Raw genomic sequence first — 26948 nt, 5'->3', positions numbered from 1 at the left:
TAGAATTGTCACGATGCAAAATGACAGAGAACTGCATGCTGCTGCCAAGTATGTGATGGGACTCGACTTCCTTGCTGTTCTATAGTGGTAGCCACCTGAAACTACATGCTGCATAGGATCTGTTCACACTTAATTTGCCATCTCTGTGACAAATAGCAAAACTTAGAACCACTCCTCAAAATCATCCTACATTTAAAAATTCTTCTCCTGGATCATCCTTGCCATCTTTCTGGTTTTCCACAGTTTTGCTCATGGGCGCTGTGGCTTAGTTGGTTAAAGCGCCTGTCTAGTAAACGGGAGATACTGAGTTCAACTCTCAGCAGTGCCTTGTTCTCTTATTCTGCTCAATAATCAGCTCTTTTTTCCAAAAGGGAGATGTTCACTAGCCAATGACATTAAAGATGCTCGTCCCACATCCCTAGAATACTCCACCCGAGTGGCAAAGAGTCAGCTCTGGTTTAGTTTTAACAAGTAGATGGTTGCAACGTTTTGCAAAATGTAGGATGGCATAAGGCACGATAAATTGGAGGTGCCGATTCACTATTGCCTGACTGATACGCTACATAATGCCTGTAAATATGTTTAGAGACTTCAATAGCATCCTTCTTGAACGGTGATGGTAAATTTTCTTCCTCGGGGCATTGCTTGCGCTGAGCATAGAGAATTTTCCAAAAAGAAATCATACGACGAGGATGCAGAGCACAATGGATTAGCAGTCCATCGCCTTAACCACTCGGCCACCCCGTCAACAAAAGTACCTTTACCGAACCCACATTTGGAAAACAGTCGTGATGATTCTTAGGCTTCATTTTCTTTCCACATGCAACAGCGCCGTACATCAGACATTGGCTCAGCGGGTCTTGTTTTACATCCAACGTGATGACCCATGCTAATGGCATAAATACTTAACATTCAGTCCTCTCTGCTTCTCATTTATGTTGGCATTTCCCTAGCATTCCCTAAATCTGTCAATTCTGCCTTCTATCTAACTTTTAAAGTAAAACAGGCCACAATTCATGCAAGGCAAATGCATGGATTACATACCTATGGACAAATTATCCATGTCTTTTCCAAAAAGGATCGTCCCAAGCCGATTTCATTTAGAATTGTCACGATGCAAAATGACAGAGAACTGCATGCTGCTGCCAAGTATGTGATGGGACTCGACTTCCTTGCTGTTCTATAGTGGTAGCCACCTGAAACTACATGCTGCATAGGATCTGTTCACACTTAATTTGCCATCTCTGTGACAAATAGCAAAACTTAGAACCACTCCTCAAAATCATCCTACATTTAAAAATTCTTCTCCTGGATCATCCTTGCCATCTTTCTGGTTTTCCACAGTTTTGCTCATGGGCGCTGTGGCTTAGTTGGTTAAAGCGCCTGTCTAGTAAACAGGAGATCCTGAGTTCAACTCTCAGCAGTGCCTTGTTCTCTTATTCTGCTCAATAATCAGCATTTTTTTTCCAAAAGGGAGATGTTCACTAGCCAATGACATTAAAGATGCTCGTCCCACATCCCTAGAATACTCCACCCGAGTGGCAAAGAGTCAGCTCTGGTTTAGTTTTAACAAGTAGATGGTTGCAACGTTTTGCAAAATGTAGGATGGCATAAGGCACGATAAATTAGAGGTGCCGATTCACTATTGCCTGACTGATACGCTACATAATGCCTGTAAATATGTTTAGAGACTTCAATAGCATCCTTCTTGAACGGTGATGGTAAATTTTCTTCCTCGGGGCATTGCTTGCGCTGAGCATAGAGAATTTTCCAAAAAGAAGTCATACGACGAGGATGGGATTCGAACCCATGTGTGCAGAGCACAATGGATTAGCAGTCCATCGCCTTAACCACTCGGCCACGCCGTCAACAAAAGTACCTGTACCGAACCCACATTTGGAAAACAGTCGTGATGATTCTTAGGCTTCATTTTCTTTCCACATGCAACAGCGCCGTACATCAGACATTGGCTCAGCGGGTCTTGTTTTACATCCAACGTGATGACCCATGCTAATGGCATAAATACTTAACATTCAGTCCTCTCTGCTTCTCATTTATGTTGGCATTTCCCTAGCATTCCCTAAATCTGTCAATTCTGCCTTCTATCTAACTTTTAAAGTAAAACAGGCCACAATTCATGCAAGGCAAATGCATGGATTACATACCTATGGACAAATTATCCATGTCTTTTCCAAAAAGGATCGTCCCAAGCCGATTTCATTTAGAATTGTCACGATGCAAAATGACAGAGAACTGCATGCTGCTGCCAAGTATGTGATGGGACTCGACTTCCTTGCTGTTCTATAGTGGTAGCCACCTGAAACTACATGCTGCATAGGATCTGTTCACACTTAATTTGCCATCTCTGTGACAAATAGCAAAACTTAGAACCACTCCTCAAAATCATCCTACATTTAAAAATTCTTCTCCTGGATCATCCTTGCCATCTTTCTGGTTTTCCACAGTTTTGCTCATGGGCGCTGTGGCTTAGTTGGTTAAAGCGCCTGTCTAGTAAACAGGAGATCCTGAGTTCAACTCTCAGCAGTGCCTTGTTCTCTTATTCTGCTCAATAATCAGCTTTTTTTTCCAAAAGGGAGATGTTCACTAGCCAATGACATTAAAGATGCTCGTCCCACATCCCTAGAATACTCCACCCGAGTGGCAAAGAGTCAGCTCTGGTTTAGTTTTAACAAGTAGATGGTTGCAACGTTTTGCAAAATGTAGGATGGCATAAGGCACGATAAATTAGAGGTGCCGATTCACTATTGCCTGACTGATACGCTACATAATGCCTATAAATATTTTTAGAGACTTCAATAGCATCCTTCTTGAACGGTGATGGTAAATTTTCTTCCTCGGGGCATTGCTTGCGCTGAGCATAGAGAATTTTCCAAAAAGAAGTCATACGACGAGGATGGGATTCGAACCCATGTGTGCAGAGCACAATGGATTAGCAGTCCATCGCCTTAACCACTCGGCCACGCCATCAACAAAAGTACCTGTACCGAACCCACATTTGGAAAACAGTCGTGATGATTCTTAGGCTTCATTTTCTTTCCACATGCAACAGCGCCGTACATCAGACATTGGCTCAGCGGGTCTTGTTTTACATCCAACGTGATGACCCATGCTAATGGCATAAATACTTAACATTCAGTCCTCTCTGCTTCTCATTTATGTTGGCATTTCCCTAGCATTCCCTAAATCTGTCAATTCTGCCTTCTATCTAACTTTTAAAGTAAAACAGGCCACAATTCATGCAAGGCAAATGCATGGATTACATACCTATGGACAAATTATCCATGTCTTTTCCAAAAAGGATCGTCCCAAGCCGATTTCATTTAGAATTGTCACGATGCAAAATGACAGAGAACTGCATGCTGCTGCCAAGTATGTGATGGGACTCGACTTCCTTGCTGTTCTATAGTGGTAGCCACCTGAAACTACATGCTGCATAGGATCTGTTCACACTTAATTTGCCATCTCTGTGACAAATAGCAAAACTTAGAACCACTCCTCAAAATCATCCTACATTTAAAAATTCTTCTCCTGGATCATCCTTGCCATCTTTCTGGTTTTCCACAGTTTTGCTCATGGGCGCTGTGGCTTAGTTGGTTAAAGCGCCTGTCTAGTAAACAGGAGATCCTGAGTTCAACTCTCAGCAGTGCCTTGTTCTCTTATTCTGCTCAATAATCAGCTTTTTTTTCCAAAAGGGAGATGTTCACTAGCCAATGACATTAAAGATGCTCGTCCCACATCCCTAGAATACTCCACCCGAGTGGCAAAGAGTCAGCTCTGGTTTAGTTTTAACAAGTAGATGGTTGCAACGTTTTGCAAAATGTAGGATGGCATAAGGCACGATAAATTAGAGGTGCCGATTCACTATTGCCTGACTGATACGCTACATAATGCCTATAAATATTTTTAGAGACTTCAATAGCATCCTTCTTGAACGGTGATGGTAAATTTTCTTCCTCGGGGCATTGCTTGCGCTGAGCATAGAGAATTTTCCAAAAAGGAATCATACGACGAGGATGGGATTCGAACCCATGCGTGCAGAGCACAATGGATTAGCAGTCCATCGCCTTAACCACTCGGCCACCCCGTCAACAAAAGTACCTTTACCGAACCCACATTTGGAAAACAGTCGTGATGATTCTTAGGCTTCATTTTCTTTCCACATGCAACAGCGCCGTACATCAGACATTGGCTCAGCGGGTCTTGTTTTACATCCAACGTGATGACCCATGCTAATGGCATAAATACTTAACATTCAGTCCTCTCTGCTTCTCATTTATGTTGGCATTTCCCTAGCATTCCCTAAATCTGTCAATTCTGCCTTCTATCTAACTTTTAAAGTAAAACAGGCCACAATTCATGCAAGGCAAATGCATGGATTACATACCTATGGACAAATTATCCATGTCTTTTCCAAAAAGGATCGTCCCAAGCCGATTTCATTTAGAATTGTCACGATGCAAAATGACAGAGAACTGCATGCTGCTGCCAAGTATGTGATGGGACTCGACTTCCTTGCTGTTCTATAGTGGTAGCCACCTGAAACTACATGCTGCATAGGATCTGTTCACACTTAATTTGCCATCTCTGTGACAAATAGCAAAACTTAGAACCACTCCTCAAAATCATCCTACATTTAAAAATTCTTCTCCTGGATCATCCTTGCCATCTTTCTGGTTTTCCACAGTTTTGCTCATGGGCGCTGTGGCTTAGTTGGTTAAAGCGCCTGTCTAGTAAACAGGAGATCCTGAGTTCAACTCTCAGCAGTGCCTTGTTCTCTTATTCTGCTCAATAATCAGCTTTTTTTTCCAAAAGGGAGATGTTCACTAGCCAATGACATTAAAGATGCTCGTCCCACATCCCTAGAATACTCCACCCGAGTGGCAAAGAGTCAGCTCTGGTTTAGTTTTAACAAGTAGATGGTTGCAACGTTTTGCAAAATGTAGGATGGCATAAGGCACGATAAATTAGAGGTGCCGATTCACTATTGCCTGACTGATACGCTACATAATGCCTATAAATATTTTTAGAGACTTCAATAGCATCCTTCTTGAACGGTGATGGTAAATTTTCTTCCTCGGGGCATTGCTTGCGCTGAGCATAGAGAATTTTCCAAAAAGGAATCATACGACGAGGATGGGATTCGAACCCATGCGTGCAGAGCACAATGGATTAGCAGTCCATCGCCTTAACCACTCGGCCACCCCGTCAACAAAAGTACCTTTACCGAACCCACATTTGGAAAACAGTCGTGATGATTCTTAGGCTTCATTTTCTTTCCACATGCAACAGCGCCGTACATCAGACATTGGCTCAGCGGGTCTTGTTTTACATCCAACGTGATGACCCATGCTAATGGCATAAATACTTAACATTCAGTCCTCTCTGCTTCTCATTTATGTTGGCATTTCCCTAGCATTCCCTAAATCTGTCAATTCTGCCTTCTATCTAACTTTTAAAGTAAAACAGGCCACAATTCATGCAAGGCAAATGCATGGATTACATACCTATGGACAAATTATCCATGTCTTTTCCAAAAAGGATCGTCCCAAGCCGATTTCATTTAGAATTGTCACGATGCAAAATGACAGAGAACTGCATGCTGCTGCCAAGTATGTGATGGGACTCGACTTCCTTGCTGTTCTATAGTGGTAGCCACCTGAAACTACATGCTGCATAGGATCTGTTCACACTTAATTTGCCATCTCTGTGACAAATAGCAAAACTTAGAACCACTCCTCAAAATCATCCTACATTTAAAAATTCTTCTCCTGGATCATCCTTGCCATCTTTCTGGTTTTCCACAGTTTTGCTCATGGGCGCTGTGGCTTAGTTGGTTAAAGCGCCTGTCTAGTAAACAGGAGATCCTGAGTTCAACTCTCAGCAGTGCCTTGTTCTCTTATTCTGCTCAATAATCAGCATTTTTTTTCCAAAAGGGAGATGTTCACTAGCCAATGACATTAAAGATGCTCGTCCCACATCCCTAGAATACTCCACCCGAGTGGCAAAGAGTCAGCTCTGGTTTAGTTTTAACAAGTAGATGGTTGCAACGTTTTGCAAAATGTAGGATGGCATAAGGCACGATAAATTAGAGGTGCCGATTCACTATTGCCTGACTGATACGCTACATAATGCCTGTAAATATGTTTAGAGACTTCAATAGCATCCTTCTTGAACGGTGATGGTAAATTTTCTTCCTCGGGGCATTGCTTGCGCTGAGCATAGAGAATTTTCCAAAAAGAAATCATACGACGAGGATGGGATTCGAACCCATGTGTGCAGAGCACAATGGATTAGCAGTCCATCGCCTTAACCACTCGGCCACCCCGTCAACAAAAGTACCTTTACCGAACCCACATTTGGAAAACAGTCGTGATGATTCTTAGGCTTCATTTTCTTTCCACATGCAACAGCGCCGTACATCAGACATTGGCTCAGCGGGTCTTGTTTTACATCCAACGTGATGACCCATGCTAATGGCATAAATACTTAACATTCAGTCCTCTCTGCTTCTCATTTATGTTGCCATTTCCCTAGCATTCCCTAAATCTGTCAATTCTGCCTTCTATCTAACTTTTAAAGTAAAACAGGCCACAATTCATGCAAGGCAAATGCATGGATTACATACCTATGGACAAATTATCCATGTCTTTTCCAAAAAGGATCGTCCCAAGCCGATTTCATTTAGAATTGTCACGATGCAAAATGACAGAGAACTGCATGCTGCTGCCAAGTATGTGATGGGACTCGACTTCCTTGCTGTTCTATAGTGGTAGCCACCTGAAACTACATGCTGCATAGGATCTGTTCACACTTAATTTGCCATCTCTGTGACAAATAGCAAAACTTAGAACCACTCCTCAAAATCATCCTACATTTAAAAATTCTTCTCCTGGATCATCCTTGCCATCTTTCTGGTTTTCCACAGTTTTGCTCATGGGCGCTGTGGCTTAGTTGGTTAAAGCGCCTGTCTAGTAAACAGGAGATCCTGAGTTCAACTCTCAGCAGTGCCTTGTTCTCTTATTCTGCTCAATAATCAGCATTTTTTTTCCAAAAGGGAGATGTTCACTAGCCAATGACATTAAAGATGCTCGTCCCACATCCCTAGAATACTCCACCCGAGTGGCAAAGAGTCAGCTCTGGTTTAGTTTTAACAAGTAGATGGTTGCAACGTTTTGCAAAATGTAGGATGGCATAAGGCACGATAAATTAGAGGTGCCGATTCACTATTGCCTGACTGATACGCTACATAATGCCTGTAAATATGTTTAGAGACTTCAATAGCATCCTTCTTGAACGGTGATGGTAAATTTTCTTCCTCGGGGCATTGCTTGCGCTGAGCATAGAGAATTTTCCAAAAAGAAGTCATACGACGAGGATGGGATTCGAACCCATGTGTGCAGAGCACAATGGATTAGCAGTCCATCGCCTTAACCACTCGGCCACGCCGTCAACAAAAGTACCTGTACCGAACCCACATTTGGAAAACAGTCGTGATGATTCTTAGGCTTCATTTTCTTTCCACATGCAACAGCGCCGTACATCAGACATTGGCTCAGCGGGTCTTGTTTTACATCCAACGTGATGACCCATGCTAATGGCATAAATACTTAACATTCAGTCCTCTCTGCTTCTCATTTATGTTGGCATTTCCCTAGCATTCCCTAAATCTGTCAATTCTGCCTTCTATCTAACTTTTAAAGTAAAACAGGCCACAATTCATGCAAGGCAAATGCATGGATTACATACCTATGGACAAATTATCCATGTCTTTTCCAAAAAGGATCGTCCCAAGCCGATTTCATTTAGAATTGTCACGATGCAAAATGACAGAGAACTGCATGCTGCTGCCAAGTATGTGATGGGACTCGACTTCCTTGCTGTTCTATAGTGGTAGCCACCTGAAACTACATGCTGCATAGGATCTGTTCACACTTAATTTGCCATCTCTGTGACAAATAGCAAAACTTAGAACCACTCCTCAAAATCATCCTACATTTAAAAATTCTTCTCCTGGATCATCCTTGCCATCTTTCTGGTTTTCCACAGTTTTGCTCATGGGCGCTGTGGCTTAGTTGGTTAAAGCGCCTGTCTAGTAAACAGGAGATCCTGAGTTCAACTCTCAGCAGTGCCTTGTTCTCTTATTCTGCTCAATAATCAGCATTTTTTTTCCAAAAGGGAGATGTTCACTAGCCAATGACATTAAAGATGCTCGTCCCACATCCCTAGAATACTCCACCCGAGTGGCAAAGAGTCAGCTCTGGTTTAGTTTTAACAAGTAGATGGTTGCAACGTTTTGCAAAATGTAGGATGGCATAAGGCACGATAAATTAGAGGTGCCGATTCACTATTGCCTGACTGATACGCTACATAATGCCTGTAAATATGTTTAGAGACTTCAATAGCATCCTTCTTGAACGGTGATGGTAAATTTTCTTCCTCGGGGCATTGCTTGCGCTGAGCATAGAGAATTTTCCAAAAAGAAGTCATACGACGAGGATGGGATTCGAACCCATGTGTGCAGAGCACAATGGATTAGCAGTCCATCGCCTTAACCACTCGGCCACGCCGTCAACAAAAGTACCTGTACCGAACCCACATTTGGAAAACAGTCGTGATGATTCTTAGGCTTCATTTTCTTTCCACATGCAACAGCGCCGTACATCAGACATTGGCTCAGCGGGTCTTGTTTTACATCCAACGTGATGACCCATGCTAATGGCATAAATACTTAACATTCAGTCCTCTCTGCTTCTCATTTATGTTGGCATTTCCCTAGCATTCCCTAAATCTGTCAATTCTGCCTTCTATCTAACTTTTAAAGTAAAACAGGCCACAATTCATGCAAGGCAAATGCATGGATTACATACCTATGGACAAATTATCCATGTCTTTTCCAAAAAGGATCGTCCCAAGCCGATTTCATTTAGAATTGTCACGATGCAAAATGACAGAGAACTGCATGCTGCTGCCAAGTATGTGATGGGACTCGACTTCCTTGCTGTTCTATAGTGGTAGCCACCTGAAACTACATGCTGCATAGGATCTGTTCACACTTAATTTGCCATCTCTGTGACAAATAGCAAAACTTAGAACCACTCCTCAAAATCATCCTACATTTAAAAATTCTTCTCCTGGATCATCCTTGCCATCTTTCTGGTTTTCCACAGTTTTGCTCATGGGCGCTGTGGCTTAGTTGGTTAAAGCGCCTGTCTAGTAAACAGGAGATCCTGAGTTCAACTCTCAGCAGTGCCTTGTTCTCTTATTCTGCTCAATAATCAGCTTTTTTTTCCAAAAGGGAGATGTTCACTAGCCAATGACATTAAAGATGCTCGTCCCACATCCCTAGAATACTCCACCCGAGTGGCAAAGAGTCAGCTCTGGTTTAGTTTTAACAAGTAGATGGTTGCAACGTTTTGCAAAATGTAGGATGGCATAAGGCACGATAAATTAGAGGTGCCGATTCACTATTGCCTGACTGATACGCTACATAATGCCTATAAATATTTTTAGAGACTTCAATAGCATCCTTCTTGAACGGTGATGGTAAATTTTCTTCCTCGGGGCATTGCTTGCGCTGAGCATAGAGAATTTTCCAAAAAGAAGTCATACGACGAGGATGGGATTCGAACCCATGTGTGCAGAGCACAATGGATTAGCAGTCCATCGCCTTAACCACTCGGCCACGCCATCAACAAAAGTACTTGTACCGAACCCACATTTGGAAAACAGTCGTGATGATTCTTAGGCTTCATTTTCTTTCCACATGCAACAGCGCCGTACATCAGACATTGGCTCAGCGGGTCTTGTTTTACATCCAACGTGATGACCCATGCTAATGGCATAAATACTTAACATTCAGTCCTCTCTGCTTCTCATTTATGTTGGCATTTCCCTAGCATTCCCTAAATCTGTCAATTCTGCCTTCTATCTAACTTTTAAAGTAAAACAGGCCACAATTCATGCAAGGCAAATGCATGGATTACATACCTATGGACAAATTATCCATGTCTTTTCCAAAAAGGATCGTCCCAAGCCGACTTCATTTAGAATTGTCACGATGCAAAATGACAGAGAACTGCATGCTGCTGCCAAGTATGTGATGGGACTCGACTTCCTTGCTGTTCTATAGTGGTAGCCACCTGAAACTACATGCTGCATAGGATCTGTTCACACTTAATTTGCCATCTCTGTGACAAATAGCAAAACTTAGAACCACTCCTCAAAATCATCCTACATTTAAAAATTCTTCTCCTGGATCATCCTTGCCATCTTTCTGGTTTTCCACAGTTTTGCTCATGGGCGCTGTGGCTTAGTTGGTTAAAGCGCCTGTCTAGTAAACGGGAGATCCTGAGTTCAACTCTCAGCAGTGCCTTGTTCTCTTATTCTGCTCAATAATCAGCTTTTTTTTCCAAAAGGGAGATGTTCACTAGCCAATGACATTAAAGATGCTCGTCCCACATCCCTAGAATACTCCACCCGAGTGGCAAAGAGTCAGCTCTGGTTTAGTTTTAACAAGTAGATGGTTGCAACGTTTTGCAAAATGTAGGATGGCATAAGGCACGATAAATTAGAGGTGCCGATTCACTATTGCCTGACTGATACGCTACATAATGCCTATAAATATTTTTAGAGACTTCAATAGCATCCTTCTTGAACGGTGATGGTAAATTTTCTTCCTCGGGGCATTGCTTGCGCTGAGCATAGAGAATTTTCCAAAAAGGAATCATACGACGAGGATGGGATTCGAACCCATGCGTGCAGAGCACAATGGATTAGCAGTCCATCGCCTTAACCACTCGGCCACCCCGTCAACAAAAGTACCTTTACCGAACCCACATTTGGAAAACAGTCGTGATGATTCTTAGGCTTCATTTTCTTTCCACATGCAACAGCGCCGTACATCAGACATTGGCTCAGCAGGTCTTGTTTTACATCCAACGTGATGACCCATGCTAATGGCATAAATACTAAACATTCAGTCCTCTCTGCTTCTCATTTATGTTGGCATTTCCCTAGCATTCCCTAAATCTGTCAATTCTGCCTTCTATCTAACTTTTAAAGTAAAACAGGCCACAATTCATGCAAGGCAAATGCATGGATTACATACCTATGGACAAATTATCCATGTCTTTTCCAAAAAGGATCGTCCCAAGCCGATTTCATTAAGAATTGTCACGATGCAAAATGACAGTGAACTGCATGCTGCTGCCAAGTATGTGATGGGACTCGACTTCCTTGCTGTTCTATAGTGGTAGCCACCTGAAACTACATGCTGCATAGGATCTGTTCACACTTAATTTGCCATCTCTGTGACAAATAGCAAAACTTAGAACCACTCCTCAAAATCATCCTACATTTAAAAATTCTTCTCCTGGATCATCCTTGCCATCTTTCTGGTTTTCCACAGTTTTGCTCATGGGCGCTGTGGCTTAGTTGGTTAAAGCGCCTGTCTAGTAAACGGGAGATCCTGAGTTCAACTCTCAGCAGTGCCTTGTTCTCTTATTCTGCTCAATAATCAGCTCTTTTTTCCAAAAGGGAGATGTTCACTAGCCAATGACATTAAAGATGCTCGTCCCACATCCCTAGAATACTCCACCCGAGTGGCAAAGAGTCAGCTCTGGTTTAGTTTTAACAAGTAGATGGTTGCAACGTTTTGCAAAATGTAGGATGGCATAAGGCACGATAAATTAGAGGTGCCGATTCACTATTGCCTGACTGATACGCTACATAATGCCTGTAAATATGTTTAGAGACTTCAATAGCATCCTTCTTGAACGGTGATGGTAAATTTTCTTCCTCGGGGCATTGCTTGCGCTGAGCATAGAGAATTTTCCAAAAAGAAATCATACGACGAGGATGGGATTCGAACCCATGCGTGCAGAGCACAATGGATTAGCTGTCCATCGCCTTAACCACTCGGCCACCCCGTCAACAAAAGTACCTTTACCGAACCCACATTTGGAAAACAGTCGTGATGATTCTTAGGCTTCATTTTCTTTCCACATGCAACAGCGCCGTACATCAGACATTGGCTCAGCAGGTCTTGTTTTACATCCAACGTGATGACCCATGCTAATGGCATAAATACTAAACATTCAGTCCTCTCTGCTTCTCATTTATGTTGGCATTTCCCTAGCATTCCCTAAATCTGTCAATTCTGCCTTCTATCTAACTTTTAAAGTAAAACAGGCCACAATTCATGCAAGGCAAATGCATGGATTACATACCTATGGACAAATTATCCATGTCTTTTCCAAAAAGGATCGTCCCAAGCCGATTTCATTTAGAATTGTCACGATGCAAAATGACAGAGAACTGCATGCTGCTGCCAAGTATGTGATGGGACTCGACTTCCTTGCTGTTCTATAGTGGTAGCCACCTGAAACTACATGCTGCATAGGATCTGTTCACACTTAATTTGCCATCTCTGTGACAAATAGCAAAACTTAGAACCACTCCTCAAAATCATCCTACATTTAAAAATTCTTCTCCTGGATCATCCTTGCCATCTTTCTGGTTTTCCACAGTTTTGCTCATGGGCGCTGTGGCTTAGTTGGTTAAAGCGCCTGTCTAGTAAACAGGAGATCCTGAGTTCAACTCTCAGCAGTGCCTTGTTCTCTTATTCTGCTCAATAATCAGCATTTTTTTTCCAAAAGGGAGATGTTCACTAGCCAATGACATTAAAGATGCTCGTCCCACATCCCTAGAATACTCCACCCGAGTGGCAAAGAGTCAGCTCTGGTTTAGTTTTAACAAGTAGATGGTTGCAACGTTTTGCAAAATGTAGGATGGCATAAGGCACGATAAATTAGAGGTGCCGATTCACTATTGCCTGACTGATACGCTACATAATGCCTGTAAATATGTTTAGAGACTTCAATAGCATCCTTCTTGAACGGTGATGGTAAATTTTCTTCCTCGGGGCATTGCTTGCGCTGAGCATAGAGAATTTTCCAAAAAGAAATCATACGACGAGGATGGGATTCGAACCCATGTGTGCAGAGCACAATGGATTAGCAGTCCATCGCCTTAACCACTCGGCCACGCCGTCAACAAAAGTACCTGTACCGAACCCACATTTGGAAAACAGTCGTGATGATTCTTAGGCTTCATTTTCTTTCCACATGCAACAGCGCCGTACATCAGACATTGGCTCAGCAGGTCTTGTTTTACATCCAACGTGATGACCCATGCTAATGGCATAAATACTAAACATTCAGTCCTCTCTGCTTCTCATTTATGTTGGCATTTCCCTAGCATTCCCTAAATCTGTCAATTCTGCCTTCTATCTAACTTTTAAAGTAAAACAGGCCACAATTCATGCAAGGCAAATGCATGGATTACATACCTATGGACAAATTATCCATGTCTTTTCCAAAAAGGATCGTCCCAAGCCGATTTCATTTAGAATTGTCACGATGCAAAATGACAGAGAACTGCATGCTGCTGCCAAGTATGTGATGGGACTCGACTTCCTTGCTGTTCTATAGTGGTAGCCACCTGAAACTACATGCTGCATAGGATCTGTTCACACTTAATTTGCCATCTCTGTGACAAATAGCAAAACTTAGAACCACTCCTCAAAATCATCCTACATTTAAAAATTCTTCTCCTGGATCATCCTTGCCATCTTTCTGGTTTTCCACAGTTTTGCTCATGGGCGCTGTGGCTTAGTTGGTTAAAGCGCCTGTCTAGTAAACAGGAGATCCTGAGTTCAACTCTCAGCAGTGCCTTGTTCTCTTATTCTGCTCAATAATCAGCATTTTTTTTCCAAAAGGGAGATGTTCACTAGCCAATGACATTAAAGATGCTCGTCCCACATCCCTAGAATACTCCACCCGAGTGGCAAAGAGTCAGCTCTGGTTTAGTTTTAACAAGTAGATGGTTGCAACGTTTTGCAAAATGTAGGATGGCATAAGGCACGATAAATTAGAGGTGCCGATTCACTATTGCCTGACTGATACGCTACATAATGCCTGTAAATATGTTTAGAGACTTCAATAGCATCCTTCTTGAACGGTGATGGTAAATTTTCTTCCTCGGGGCATTGCTTGCGCTGAGCATAGAGAATTTTCCAAAAAGAAATCATACGACGAGGATGGGATTCGAACCCATGTGTGCAGAGCACAATGGATTAGCAGTCCATCGCCTTAACCACTCGGCCACGCCGTCAACAAAAGTACCTGTACCGAACCCACATTTGGAAAACAGTTGTGATGATTCTTAGGCTTCATTTTCTTTCCACATGCAACAGCGCCGTACATCAGACATTGGCTCAGCGGGTCTTGTTTTACATCCAACGTGATGACCCATGCTAATGGCATAAATACTTAACATTCAGTCCTCTCTGCTTCTCATTTATGTTGGCATTTCCCTAGCATTCCCTAAATCTGTCAATTCTGCCTTCTATCTAACTTTTAAAGTAAAACAGGCCACAATTCATGCAAGGCAAATGCATGGATTACATACCTATGGACAAATTATCCATGTCTTTTCCAAAAAGGATCGTCCCAAGCCGATTTCATTTAGAATTGTCACGATGCAAAATGACAGAGAACTGCATGCTGCTGCCAAGTATGTGATGGGACTCGACTTCCTTGCTGTTCTATAGTGGTAGCCACCTGAAACTACATGCTGCATAGGATCTGTTCACACTTAATTTGCCATCTCTGTGACAAATAGCAAAACTTAGAACCACTCCTCAAAATCATCCTACATTTAAAAATTCTTCTCCTGGATCATCCTTGCCATCTTTCTGGTTTTCCACAGTTTTGCTCATGGGCGCTGTGGCTTAGTTGGTTAAAGCGCCTGTCTAGTAAACAGGAGATCCTGAGTTCAACTCTCAGCAGTGCCTTGTTCTCTTATTCTGCTCAATAATCAGCTTTTTTTTCCAAAAGGGAGATGTTCACTAGCCAATGACATTAAAGATGCTCGTCCCACATCCCTAGAATACTCCACCTGAGTGGCAAAGAGTCAGCTCTGGTTTAGTTTTAACAAGTAGATGGTTGCAACGTTTTGCAAAATGTAGGATGGCATAAGGCACGATAAATTAGAGGTGCCGATTCACTATTGCCTGACTGATACGCTACATAATGCCTATAAATATTTTTAGAGACTTCAATAGCATCCTTCTTGAACGGTGATGGTAAATTTTCTTCCTCGGGGCATTGCTTGCGCTGAGCATAGAGAATTTTCCAAAAAGGAATCATACGACGAGGATGGGATTCGAACCCATGCGTGCAGAGCACAATGGATTAGCAGTCCATCGCCTTAACCACTCGGCCACCCCGATGAAGTACATTTACCGAACAACAAAAGTACCTTTACCGAATCTACATTTGGAAAACAGTCATGATGATTCTTAGGCTTCATTTTCTTTCCACATGCAACAGCGCCGTACATCAGACATTGGCTCAGCAGGTCTTGTTTTACATCCAACGTGATGACCCATGCTAATGGCATAAATACTAAACATTCAGTCCTCTCTGCTTCTCATTTATGTTGGCATTTCCCTAGCATTCCCTAAATCTGTCAATTCTGCCTTCTATCTAACTTTTAAAGTAAAACAGGCCACAATTCATGCAAGGCAAATGCATGGATTACATACCTATGGACAAATTATCCATGTCTTTTCCAAAAAGGATCGTCCCAAGCCGATTTCATTTAGAATTGTCACGATGCAAAATGACAGAGAACTGCATGCTGCTGCCAAGTATGTGATGGGACTCGACTTCCTTGCTGTTCTATAGTGGTAGCCACCTGAAACTACATGCTGCATAGGATCTGTTCACACTTAATTTGCCATCTCTGTGACAAATAGCAAAACTTAGAACCACTCCTCAAAATCATCCTACATTTAAAAATTCTTCTCCTGGATCATCCTTGCCATCTTTCTGGTTTTCCACAGTTTTGCTCATGGGCGCTGTGGCTTAGTTGGTTAAAGCGCCTGGTAAGTGAACAGGAGATCCTGAGTTCAACTCTCAGCAGTGCCTTGTTCTCTTATTCTGCTCAATAATCAGCTTTTTTTTCCAAAAGGGAGATGTTCACTAGCCAATGACATTAAAGATGCTCGTCCCACATCCCTAGAATACTCCACCCGAGTGGCAAAGAGTCAGCTCTGGTTTAGTTTTAACAAGTAGATGGTTGCAACGTTTTGCAAAATGTAGGATGGCATAAGGCACGATAAATTAGAGGTGTCGATTCACTATTGCCTGACTGATACGCTACATAATGCCTGTAAATATGTTTAGAGACTTCAATAGCATCCTTCTTGAACGGTGATGGTAAATTTTCTTCCTCGGGGCATTGCTTGCGCTGAGCATAGAGAATTTTCCAAAAAGAAATCATGCGACGAGGATGGGATTCGAACCCATGCGTGCAGAGCACAATGGATTAGCTGTCCATCGCCTTAACCACTCGGCCACCCCATCAACAAAAGTACCTTTACCGAACCCACATTTGGAAAACAGTCGTGATGATTCTTAGGCTTCATTGTCTTTCCACATGCAACAGCGCCGTACATCAGACATTGGCTCAGCAGGTCTTGTTTTACATCCAACGTGATGACCCATGCTAATGGCATAAATACTAAACATTCAGTCCTCTCTGCTTCTCATTTATGTTGGCATTTCCCTAGCATTCCCTAAATCTGTCAATTCTGCCTTCTATCTAACTTTTAAAGTAAAACAGGCCACAATTCATGCAAGGCAAATGCATGGATTACATACCTATGGACAAATTATCCATGTCTTTTCCAAAAAGGATCGTCCCAAGCCGATTTCATTTAGAATTGTCACGATGCAAAATGACAGAGAACTGCATGCTGCTGCCAAGTATGTGATGGGACTCGACTTCCTTGCTGTTCTATAGTGGTAGCCACCTGAAACTACATGCTGCATAGGATCTGTTCACACTTAATTTGCCATCTCTGTGACAAATAGCAAAACTTAGAACCACTCCTCAAAATCATCCTACATTTAAAAATTCTTCTCCTGGATCATCCTTGCCATCTTTCTGGTTTTCCACAGTTTTGCTCATGGGCGCTGTGGCTTAGTTGGTTTTAAGCGCCTGGTAAGTGAACAGGAGATCCTGAGTTCAACTCTCAGCAGTGCCTTGTTCTCTTATTCTGCTCAATAATCAGCTTTTTTTCCCAAAAGGGAGATGTTCACTAGCCAATGACATTAAAGATGCTCGTCCCACATCCCTAGAATACTCCACCCGAGTGGCAAAGAGTCAGCTCTGGTTTAGTTTTAACAAGTAGATGGTTGCAACGTTTTGCAAAATGTAGGATGGCATAAGGCACGATAAATTAGAGGTGCCGATTCACTATTGCCTGACTGATACGCTACATAATGCCTGTAAATATGTTTAGAGACTTCAATAGCATCCTTCTTGAACGGTGATGGTAAATTTTCTTCCTCGGGGCATTGCTTGCGCTGAGCATAGAGAATTTTCCAAAAAGAAATCATACGACGAGGATGGGATTCGAACCCATACGTGCAGAGCACAATGGATTAGCTGTCCATCGCCTTAACCACTCGGCCACCCCGTCAACAAAAGTACCTTTACCGAACCCACATTTGGAAAACAGTCGTGATGATTCTTAGGCTTCATTTTCTTTCCACATGCAACAGCGCCGTACATCAGACATTGGCTCAGCAGGTCTTGTTTTACATCCAACGTGATGACCCATGCTAATGGCATAAATACTAAACATTCAGTCCTCTCTGCTTCTCATTTATGTTGGCATTTCCCTAGCATTCCCTAAATCTGTCAATTCTGCCTTCTATCTAACTTTTAAAGTAAAACAGGCCACGATTCATGCAAGGCAAATGCATGGATTACATACCTATGGACAAATTATCCATGTCTTTTCCAAAAAGGATCGTCCCAAGCCGATTTCATTTAGAATTGTCACGATGCAAAATGACAGAGAACTGCATGCTGCTGCCAAGTATGTGATGGGACTCGACTTCCTTGCTGTTCTATAGTGGTAGCCACCTGAAACTACATGCTGCATAGGATCTGTTCACACTTAATTTGCCATCTCTGTGACAAATAGCAAAACTTAGAACCACTCCTCAAAATCATCCTACATTTAAAAATTCTTCTCCTGGATCATCCTTGCCATCTTTCTGGTTTTCCACAGTTTTGCTCATGGGCGCTGTGGCTTAGTTGGTTAAAGCGCCTGGTAAGTGAACAGGAGATCCTGAGTTCAACTCTCTTATTCTGCTCAATAATCAGCTTTTTTTCCCAAAAGGGAGATGTTCACTAGCCAATGACATTAAAGATGCTCGTCCCACATCCCTAGAATACTCCACCCGAGTGGCAAAGAGTCAGCTCTGGTTTAGTTTTAACAAGTAGATGGTTGCAACGTTTTGCAAAATGTAGGATGGCATAAGGCACGATAAATTAGAGGTGCCGATTCACTATTGCCTGACTGATACGCTACATAATGCCTGTAAATATGTTTAGAGACTTCAATAGCATCCTTCTTGAACGGTGATGGTAAATTTTCTTCCTCGGGGCATTGCTTGCGCTGAGCATAGAGAATTTTCCAAAAAGAAATCACACGACGAGGATGGGATTCGAACCCATACGTGCAGAGCACAATGGATTAGCTGTCCATCGCCTTAACCACTCGGCCACCCCGTCAACAAAAGTACCTTTACCGAACCCACATTTGGAAAACAGTCGTGATGATTCTTAGGCTTCATTTTCTTTCCACATGCAACAGCGCCGTACATCAGACATTGGCTCAGCAGGTCTTGTTTTACATCCAACGTGATGACCCATGCTAATGGCATAAATACTAAACATTCAGTCCTCTCTGCTTCTCATTTATGTTGGCATTTCCCTAGCATTCCCTAAATCTGTCAATTCTGCCTTCTATCTAACTTTTAAAGTAAAACAGGCCACGATTCATGCAAGGCAAATGCATGGATTACATACCTATGGACAAATTATCCATGTCTTTTCCAAAAAGGATCGTCCCAAGCCGATTTCATTTAGAATTGTCACGATGCAAAATGACAGAGAACTGCATGCTGCTGCCAAGTATGTGATGGGACTCGACTTCCTTGCTGTTCTATAGTGGTAGCCACCTGAAACTACATGCTGCATAGGATCTGTTCACACTTAATTTGCCATCTCTGTGACAAATAGCAAAACTTAGAACCACTCCTCAAAATCATCCTACATTTAAAAATTCTTCTCCTGGATCATCCTTGCCATCTTTCTGGTTTTCCACAGTTTTGCTCATGGGCGCTGTGGCTTAGTTGGTTAAAGCGCCTGGTAAGTGAACAGGAGATCCTGAGTTCAACTCTCAGCAGTGCCTTGTTCTCTTATTCTGCTCAATAATCAGCTTTTTTTTCCAAAAGGGAGATGTTCACTAGCCAATGACATTAAAGATGCTCGTCCCACATCCCTAGAATACTCCACCCGAGTGGCAAAGAGTCAGCTCTGGTTTAGTTTTAACAAGTAGATGGTTGCAACGTTTTGCAAAATGTAGGATGGCATAAGGCACGATAAATTAGAGGTGTCGATTCACTATTGCCTGACTGATACGCTACATAATGCCTGTAAATATGTTTAGAGACTTCAATAGCATCCTTCTTGAACGGTGATGGTAAATTTTCTTCCTCGGGGCATTGCTTGCGCTGAGCATAGAGAATTTTCCAAAAAGAAATCATGCGACGAGGATGGGATTCGAACCCATGCGTGCAGAGCACAATGGATTAGCTGTCCATCGCCTTAACCACTCGGCCACCCCATCAACAAAAGTACCTTTACCGAACCCACATTTGGAAAACAGTCGTGATGATTCTTAGGCTTCATTGTCTTTCCACATGCAACAGCGCCGTACATCAGACATTGGCTCAGCAGGTCTTGTTTTACATCCAACGTGATGACCCATGCTAATGGCATAAATACTAAACATTCAGTCCTCTCTGCTTCTCATTTATGTTGGCATTTCCCTAGCATTCCCTAAATCTGTCAATTCTGCCTTCTATCTAACTTTTAAAGTAAAACAGGCCACAATTCATGCAAGGCAAATGCATGGATTACATACCTATGGACAAATTATCCATGTCTTTTCCAAAAAGGATCGTCCCAAGCCGATTTCATTTAGAATTGTCACGATGCAAAATGACAGAGAACTGCATGCTGCTGCCAAGTATGTGATGGGACTCGACTTCCTTGCTGTTCTATAGTGGTAGCCACCTGAAACTACATGCTGCATAGGATCTGTTCACACTTAATTTGCCATCTCTGTGACAAATAGCAAAACTTAGAACCACTCCTCAAAATCATCCTACATTTAAAAATTCTTCTCCTGGATCATCCTTGCCATCTTTCTGGTTTTCCACAGTTTTGCTCATGGGCGCTGTGGCTTAGTTGGTTTTAAGCGCCTGGTAAGTGAACAGGAGATCCTGAGTTCAACTCTCAGCAGTGCCTTGTTCTCTTATTCTGCTCAATAATCAGCTTTTTTTCCCAAAAGGGAGATGTTCACTAGCCAATGACATTAAAGATGCTCGTCCCACATCCCTAGAATACTCCACCCGAGTGGCAAAGAGTCAGCTCTGGTTTAGTTTTAACAAGTAGATGGTTGCAACGTTTTGCAAAATGTAGGATGGCATAAGGCACGATAAATTAGAGGTGCCGATTCACTATTGCCTGACTGATACGCTACATAATGCCTGTAAATATGTTTAGAGACTTCAATAGCATCCTTCTTGAACGGTGATGGTAAATTTTCTTCCTCGGGGCATTGCTTGCGCTGAGCATAGAGAATTTTCCAAAAAGAAATCATACGACGAGGATGGGATTCGAACCCATACGTGCAGAGCACAATGGATTAGCTGTCCATCGCCTTAACCACTCGGCCACCCCGTCAACAAAAGTACCTTTACCGAACCCACATTTGGAAAACAGTCGTGATGATTCTTAGGCTTCATTTTCTTTCCACATGCAACAGCGCCGTACATCAGACATTGGCTCAGCAGGTCTTGTTTTACATCCAACGTGATGACCCATGCTAATGGCATAAATACTAAACATTCAGTCCTCTCTGCTTCTCATTTATGTTGGCATTTCCCTAGCATTCCCTAAATCTGTCAATTCTGCCTTCTATCTAACTTTTAAAGTAAAACAGGCCACGATTCATGCAAGGCAAATGCATGGATTACATACCTATGGACAAATTATCCATGTCTTTTCCAAAAAGGATCGTCCCAAGCCGATTTCATTTAGAATTGTCACGATGCAAAATGACAGAGAACTGCATGCTGCTGCCAAGTATGTGATGGGACTCGACTTCCTTGCTGTTCTATAGTGGTAGCCACCTGAAACTACATGCTGCATAGGATCTGTTCACACTTAATTTGCCATCTCTGTGACAAATAGCAAAACTTAGAACCACTCCTCAAAATCATCCTACATTTAAAAATTCTTCTCCTGGATCATCCTTGCCATCTTTCTGGTTTTCCACAGTTTTGCTCATGGGCGCTGTGGCTTAGTTGGTTAAAGCGCCTGTCTAGTAAACAGGAGATCCTGAGTTCAACTCTCAGCAGTGCCTTGTTCTCTTATTCTGCTCAATAATCAGCTTTTTTTTTCCAAAAGGGAGATGTTCATTAGCCAATGACATTAAAGATGCTCGTCCCACATCCCTAGAATACTCCACCCGAGTGGCAAAGAGTCAGCTCTGGTTTAGTTTTAACAAGTAGATGGTTGCAACGTTTTGCAAAATGTAGGATGGCATAAGGCACGATAAATTAGAGGTGCCGATTCACTATTGCCTGACTGATACGCTACATAATGCCTGTAAATATGTTTAGAGACTTCAATAGCATCCTTCTTGAACGGTGATGGTAAATTTTCTTCCTCGGGGCATTGCTTGCGCTGAGCATAGAGAATTTTCCAAAAAGAAATCATACGACGAGGATGGGATTCGAACCCATGTGTGCAGAGCACAATGGATTAGCAGTCCATCGCCTTAACCACTCGGCCACGCCGTCAACAAAAGTACCTTTACCGAACCCACATTTGGAAAACAGTCATGATGATTCTTAGGCTTCATTTTCTTTCCACATGCAACAGCGCCGTACATCAGACATTGGCTCAGCAGGTCTTGTTTTACATCCAACGTGATGACCCATGCTAATGGCATAAATACTAAACATTTAGTCCTCTCTGCTTCTCATTTATGTTGGCATTTCCCTAGCATTCCCTAAATCTGTCAATTCTGCCTTCTATCTAACTTTTAAAGTAAAACAGGCCACAATTCATGCAAGGCAAATGCATGGATTACATACCTATGGACAAATTATCCATGTCTTTTCCAAAAAGGATCGTCCCAAGCCGATTTCATTTAGAATTGTCACGATGCAAAATGACAGAGAACTGCATGCTGCTGCCAAGTATGTGATGGGACTCGACTTCCTTGCTGTTCTATAGTGGTAGCCACCTGAAACTACATGCTGCATAGGATCTGTTCACACTTAATTTGCCATCTCTGTGACAAATAGCAAAACTTAGAACCACTCCTCAAAATCATCCTACATTTAAAAATTCTTCTCCTGGATCATCCTTGCCATCTTTCTGGTTTTCCACAGTTTTGCTCATGGGCGCTGTGGCTTAGTTGGTTAAAGCGCCTGGTAAGTGAACAGGAGATCCTGAGTTCAACTCTCAGCAGTGCCTTGTTCTCTTATTCTGCTCAATAATCAGCTTTTTTTTCCAAAAGGGAGATGTTCACTAGCCAATGACATTAAAGATGCTCGTCCCACATCCCTAGAATACTCCACCCGAGTGGCAAAGAGTCAGCTCTGGTTTAGTTTTAACAAGTAGATGGTTGCAACGTTTTGCAAAATGTAGGATGGCATAAGGCACGATAAATTAGAGGTGCCGATTCACTATTGCCTGACTGATACGCTACATAATGCCTGTAAATATGTTTAGAGACTTCAATAGCATCCTTCTTGAACGGTGATGGTAAATTTTCTTCCTCGGGGCATTGCTTGCGCTGAGCATAGAGAATTTTCCAAAAAGAAATCATACGACGAGGATGGGATTCGAACCCATGCGTGCAGAGCACAATGGATTAGCTGTCCATCGCCTTAACCACTCGGCCACCCCGTCAATAAAAGTACCTTTACCGAACCCACATTTGGAAAACAGTCGTGATGATTCTTAGGCTTCATTTTCTTTCCACATGCAACAGCGCCGTACATCAGACATTGGCTCAGCAGGTCTTGTTTTACATCCAACGTGATGACCCATGCTAATGGCATAAATACTAAACATTCAGTCCTCTCTGCTTCTCATTTATGTTGGCATTTCCCTAGCATTCCCTAAATCTGTCAATTCTGCCTTCTATCTAACTTTTAAAGTAAAACAGGCCACAATTCATGCAAGGCAAATGCATGGATTACATACCTATGGACAAATTATCCATGTCTTTTCCAAAAAGGATCGTCCCAAGCCGATTTCATTTAGAATTGTCACGATGCAAAATGACAGAGAACTGCATGCTGCTGCCAAGTATGTGATGGGACTCGACTTCCTTGCTGTTCTATAGTGGTAGCCACCTGAAACTACATGCTGCATAGGATCTGTTCACACTTAATTTGCCATCTCTGTGACAAATAGCAAAACTTAGAACCACTCCTCAAAATCATCCTACATTTAAAAATTCTTCTCCTGGATCATCCTTGCCATCTTTCTGGTTTTCCACAGTTTTGCTCATGGGCGCTGTGGCTTAGTTGGTTAAAGCGCCTGGTAAGTGAACAGGAGATCCTGAGTTCAACTCTCTTATTCTGCTCAATAATCAGCTTTTTTTCCCAAAAGGGAGATGTTCACTAGCCAATGACATTAAAGATGCTCGTCCCACATCCCTAGAATACTCCACCCGAGTGGCAAAGAGTCAGCTCTGGTTTAGTTTTAACAAGTAGATGGTTGCAACGTTTTGCAAAATGTAGGATGGCATAAGGCACGATAAATTAGAGGTGCCGATTCACTATTGCCTGACTGATACGCTACATAATGCCTGTAAATATGTTTAGAGACTTCAATAGCATCCTTCTTGAACGGTGATGGTAAATTTTCTTCCTCGGGGCATTGCTTGCGCTGAGCATAGAGAATTTTCCAAAAAGAAATCATACGACGAGGATGGGATTCGAACCCATACGTGCAGAGCACAATGGATTAGCTGTCCATCGCCTTAACCACTCGGCCACCCCGTCAACAAAAGTACCTTTACCGAACCCACATTTGGAAAACAGTCGTGATGATTCTTAGGCTTCATTTTCTTTCCACATGCAACAGCGCCGTACATCAGACATTGGCTCAGCAGGTCTTGTTTTACATCCAACGTGATGACCCATGCTAATGGCATAAATACTAAACATTCAGTCCTCTCTGCTTCTCATTTATGTTGGCATTTCCCTAGCATTCCCTAAATCTGTCAATTCTGCCTTCTATCTAACTTTTAAAGTAAAACAGGCCACGATTCATGCAAGGCAAATGCATGGATTACATACCTATGGACAAATTATCCATGTCTTTTCCAAAAAGGATCGTCCCAAGCCGATTTCATTTAGAATTGTCACGATGCAAAATGACAGAGAACTGCATGCTGCTGCCAAGTATGTGATGGGACTCGACTTCCTTGCTGTTCTATAGTGGTAGCCACCTGAAACTACATGCTGCATAGGATCTGTTCACACTTAATTTGCCATCTCTGTGACAAATAGCAAAACTTAGAACCACTCCTCAAAATCATCCTACATTTAAAAATTCTTCTCCTGGATCATCCTTGCCATCTTTCTGGTTTTCCACAGTTTTGCTCATGGGCGCTGTGGCTTAGTTGGTTAAAGCGCCTGGTAAGTGAACAGGAGATCCTGAGTTCAACTCTCAGCAGTGCCTTGTTCTCTTATTCTGCTCAATAATCAGCTTTTTTTCCCAAAAGGGAGATGTTCACTAGCCAATGACATTAAAGATGCTCGTCCCACATCCCTAGAATACTCCACCCGAGTGGCAAAGAGTCAGCTCTGGTTTAGTTTTAACAAGTAGATGGTTGCAACGTTTTGCAAAATGTAGGATGGCATAAGGCACGATAAATTAGAGGTGCCGATTCACTATTGCCTGACTGATACGCTACATAATGCCTGTAAATATGTTTAGAGACTTCAATAGCATCCTTCTTGAACGGTGATGGTAAATTTTCTTCCTCGGGGCATTGCTTGCGCTGAGCATAGAGAATTTTCCAAAAAGAAATCATACGACGAGGATGGGATTCGAACCCATGCGTGCAGAGCACAATGGATTAGCTGTCCATCGCCTTAACCACTCGGCCACCCCGTCAATAAAAGTACCTTTACCGAACCCACATTTGGAAAACAGTCGTGATGATTCTTAGGCTTCATTTTCTTTCCACATGCAACAGCGCCGTACATCAGACATTGGCTCAGCAGGTCTTGTTTTACATCCAACGTGATGACCCATGCTAATGGCATAAATACTAAACATTCAGTCCTCTCTGCTTCTCATTTATGTTGGCATTTCCCTAGCATTCCCTAAATCTGTCAATTCTGCCTTCTATCTAACTTTTAAAGTAAAACAGGCCACAATTCATGCAAGGCAAATGCATGGATTACATACCTATGGACAAATTATCCATGTCTTTTCCAAAAAGGATCGTTCCAAGCCGATTTCATTTAGTATTGTCACGATGCAAAATGACAGAGAACTGCATGCTGCTGCCAAGTATGTGATGGGACTCGACTTCCTTGCTGTTCTATAGTGGTAGCCACCTGAAACTACATGCTGCATAGGATCTGTTCACACTTAATTTGCCATCTCTGTGACAAATAGCAAAACTTAGAACCACTCCTCAAAATCATCCTACATTTAAAAATTCTTCTCCTGGATCATCCTTGCCATCTTTCTGGTTTTCCACAGTTTTGCTCATGGGCGCTGTGGCTTAGTTGGTTAAAGCGCCTGGTAAGTGAACAGGAGATCCTGAGTTCAACTCTCTTATTCTGCTCAATAATCAGCTTTTTTTCCCAAAAGGGAGATGTTCACTAGCCAATGACATTAAAGATGCTCGTCCCACATCCCTAGAATACTCCACCCGAGTGGCAAAGAGTCAGCTCTGGTTTAGTTTTAACAAGTAGATGGTTGCAACGTTTTGCAAAATGTAGGATGGCATAAGGCACGATAAATTAGAGGTGCCGATTCACTATTGCCTGACTGATACGCTACATAATGCCTGTAAATATGTTTAGAGACTTCAATAGCATCCTTCTTGAACGGTGATGGTAAATTTTCTTCCTCGGGGCATTGCTTGCGCTGAGCATAGAGAATTTTCCAAAAAGAAATCATACGACGAGGATGGGATTCGAACCCATACGTGCAGAGCACAATGGATTAGCTGTCCATCGCCTTAACCACTCGGCCACCCCGTCAACAAAAGTACCTTTACCGAACCCACATTTGGAAAACAGTCGTGATGATTCTTAGGCTTCATTTTCTTTCCACATGCAACAGTGCCGTACATCAGACATTGGCTCAGCAGGTCTTGTTTTACATCCAACGTGATGACCCATGCTAATGGCATAAATACTAAACATTCAGTCCTCTCTGCTTCTCATTTATGTTGGCATTTCCCTAGCATTCCCTAAATCTGTCAATTCTGCCTTCTATCTAACTTTTAAAGTAAAACAGGCCACGATTCATGCAAGGCAAATGCATGGATTACATACCTATGGACAAATTATCCATGTCTTTTCCAAAAAGGATCGTCCCAAGCCGATTTCATTTAGAATTGTCACGATGCAAAATGACAGAGAACTGCATGCTGCTGCCAAGTATGTGATGGGACTCGACTTCCTTGCTGTTCTATAGTGGTAGCCACCTGAAACTACATGCTG

The 26948-nt window shown here is 42.4% G+C and overlaps 15 non-coding genes across 15 annotated transcripts; 12 read left to right on the top strand and 3 right to left on the bottom strand.

Annotated features, from left to right (window-relative positions):
• The first annotated feature begins 1355 nt into the window (after window positions 1-1355).
• On the top strand, window positions 1356-1429 carry TRNAT-AGU (transfer RNA threonine (anticodon AGU)). Its single transcript has one exon. It is a non-coding gene; the product is annotated as a tRNA-Thr (tRNA).
• A 1047-nt stretch (window positions 1430-2476) lies between these two features.
• TRNAT-AGU (transfer RNA threonine (anticodon AGU)) lies at window positions 2477-2550 on the top strand. The gene has a single exon. It is a non-coding gene; the product is annotated as a tRNA-Thr (tRNA).
• A 1046-nt stretch (window positions 2551-3596) lies between these two features.
• TRNAT-AGU (transfer RNA threonine (anticodon AGU)) lies at window positions 3597-3670 on the top strand. The gene has a single exon. It is a non-coding gene; the product is annotated as a tRNA-Thr (tRNA).
• Window positions 3671-4026: 356 nt separating this feature from the next.
• On the bottom strand, window positions 4027-4108 carry TRNAS-GCU (transfer RNA serine (anticodon GCU)). The gene has a single exon. It is a non-coding gene; the product is annotated as a tRNA-Ser (tRNA).
• Window positions 4109-4716: 608 nt separating this feature from the next.
• TRNAT-AGU (transfer RNA threonine (anticodon AGU)) lies at window positions 4717-4790 on the top strand. Its single transcript has one exon. It is a non-coding gene; the product is annotated as a tRNA-Thr (tRNA).
• A 356-nt stretch (window positions 4791-5146) lies between these two features.
• On the bottom strand, window positions 5147-5228 carry TRNAS-GCU (transfer RNA serine (anticodon GCU)). Its single transcript has one exon. It is a non-coding gene; the product is annotated as a tRNA-Ser (tRNA).
• Window positions 5229-5836: 608 nt separating this feature from the next.
• On the top strand, window positions 5837-5910 carry TRNAT-AGU (transfer RNA threonine (anticodon AGU)). Its single transcript has one exon. It is a non-coding gene; the product is annotated as a tRNA-Thr (tRNA).
• Window positions 5911-6957: 1047 nt separating this feature from the next.
• On the top strand, window positions 6958-7031 carry TRNAT-AGU (transfer RNA threonine (anticodon AGU)). The gene has a single exon. It is a non-coding gene; the product is annotated as a tRNA-Thr (tRNA).
• Window positions 7032-8078: 1047 nt separating this feature from the next.
• Window positions 8079-8152, top strand: TRNAT-AGU (transfer RNA threonine (anticodon AGU)). Its single transcript has one exon. It is a non-coding gene; the product is annotated as a tRNA-Thr (tRNA).
• A 1047-nt stretch (window positions 8153-9199) lies between these two features.
• Window positions 9200-9273, top strand: TRNAT-AGU (transfer RNA threonine (anticodon AGU)). The gene has a single exon. It is a non-coding gene; the product is annotated as a tRNA-Thr (tRNA).
• Window positions 9274-10749: 1476 nt separating this feature from the next.
• TRNAS-GCU (transfer RNA serine (anticodon GCU)) lies at window positions 10750-10831 on the bottom strand. The gene has a single exon. It is a non-coding gene; the product is annotated as a tRNA-Ser (tRNA).
• A 1728-nt stretch (window positions 10832-12559) lies between these two features.
• Window positions 12560-12633, top strand: TRNAT-AGU (transfer RNA threonine (anticodon AGU)). Its single transcript has one exon. It is a non-coding gene; the product is annotated as a tRNA-Thr (tRNA).
• A 1047-nt stretch (window positions 12634-13680) lies between these two features.
• On the top strand, window positions 13681-13754 carry TRNAT-AGU (transfer RNA threonine (anticodon AGU)). Its single transcript has one exon. It is a non-coding gene; the product is annotated as a tRNA-Thr (tRNA).
• A 1047-nt stretch (window positions 13755-14801) lies between these two features.
• Window positions 14802-14875, top strand: TRNAT-AGU (transfer RNA threonine (anticodon AGU)). The gene has a single exon. It is a non-coding gene; the product is annotated as a tRNA-Thr (tRNA).
• Window positions 14876-21524: 6649 nt separating this feature from the next.
• Window positions 21525-21598, top strand: TRNAT-AGU (transfer RNA threonine (anticodon AGU)). Its single transcript has one exon. It is a non-coding gene; the product is annotated as a tRNA-Thr (tRNA).
• The last annotated feature ends 5350 nt before the right edge of the window (window positions 21599-26948 follow it).

The sequence above is a fragment of the Eleutherodactylus coqui genome, chromosome 11 (genome assembly GCF_035609145.1).
Source record: "Eleutherodactylus coqui strain aEleCoq1 chromosome 11, aEleCoq1.hap1, whole genome shotgun sequence".
NCBI classification, from domain to species: Eukaryota; Metazoa; Chordata; class Amphibia; order Anura; family Eleutherodactylidae; genus Eleutherodactylus; species Eleutherodactylus coqui.
Note: the sequence above shows the minus strand (reverse complement) of the source record. Positions and strands in the feature narration are given on the sequence as shown.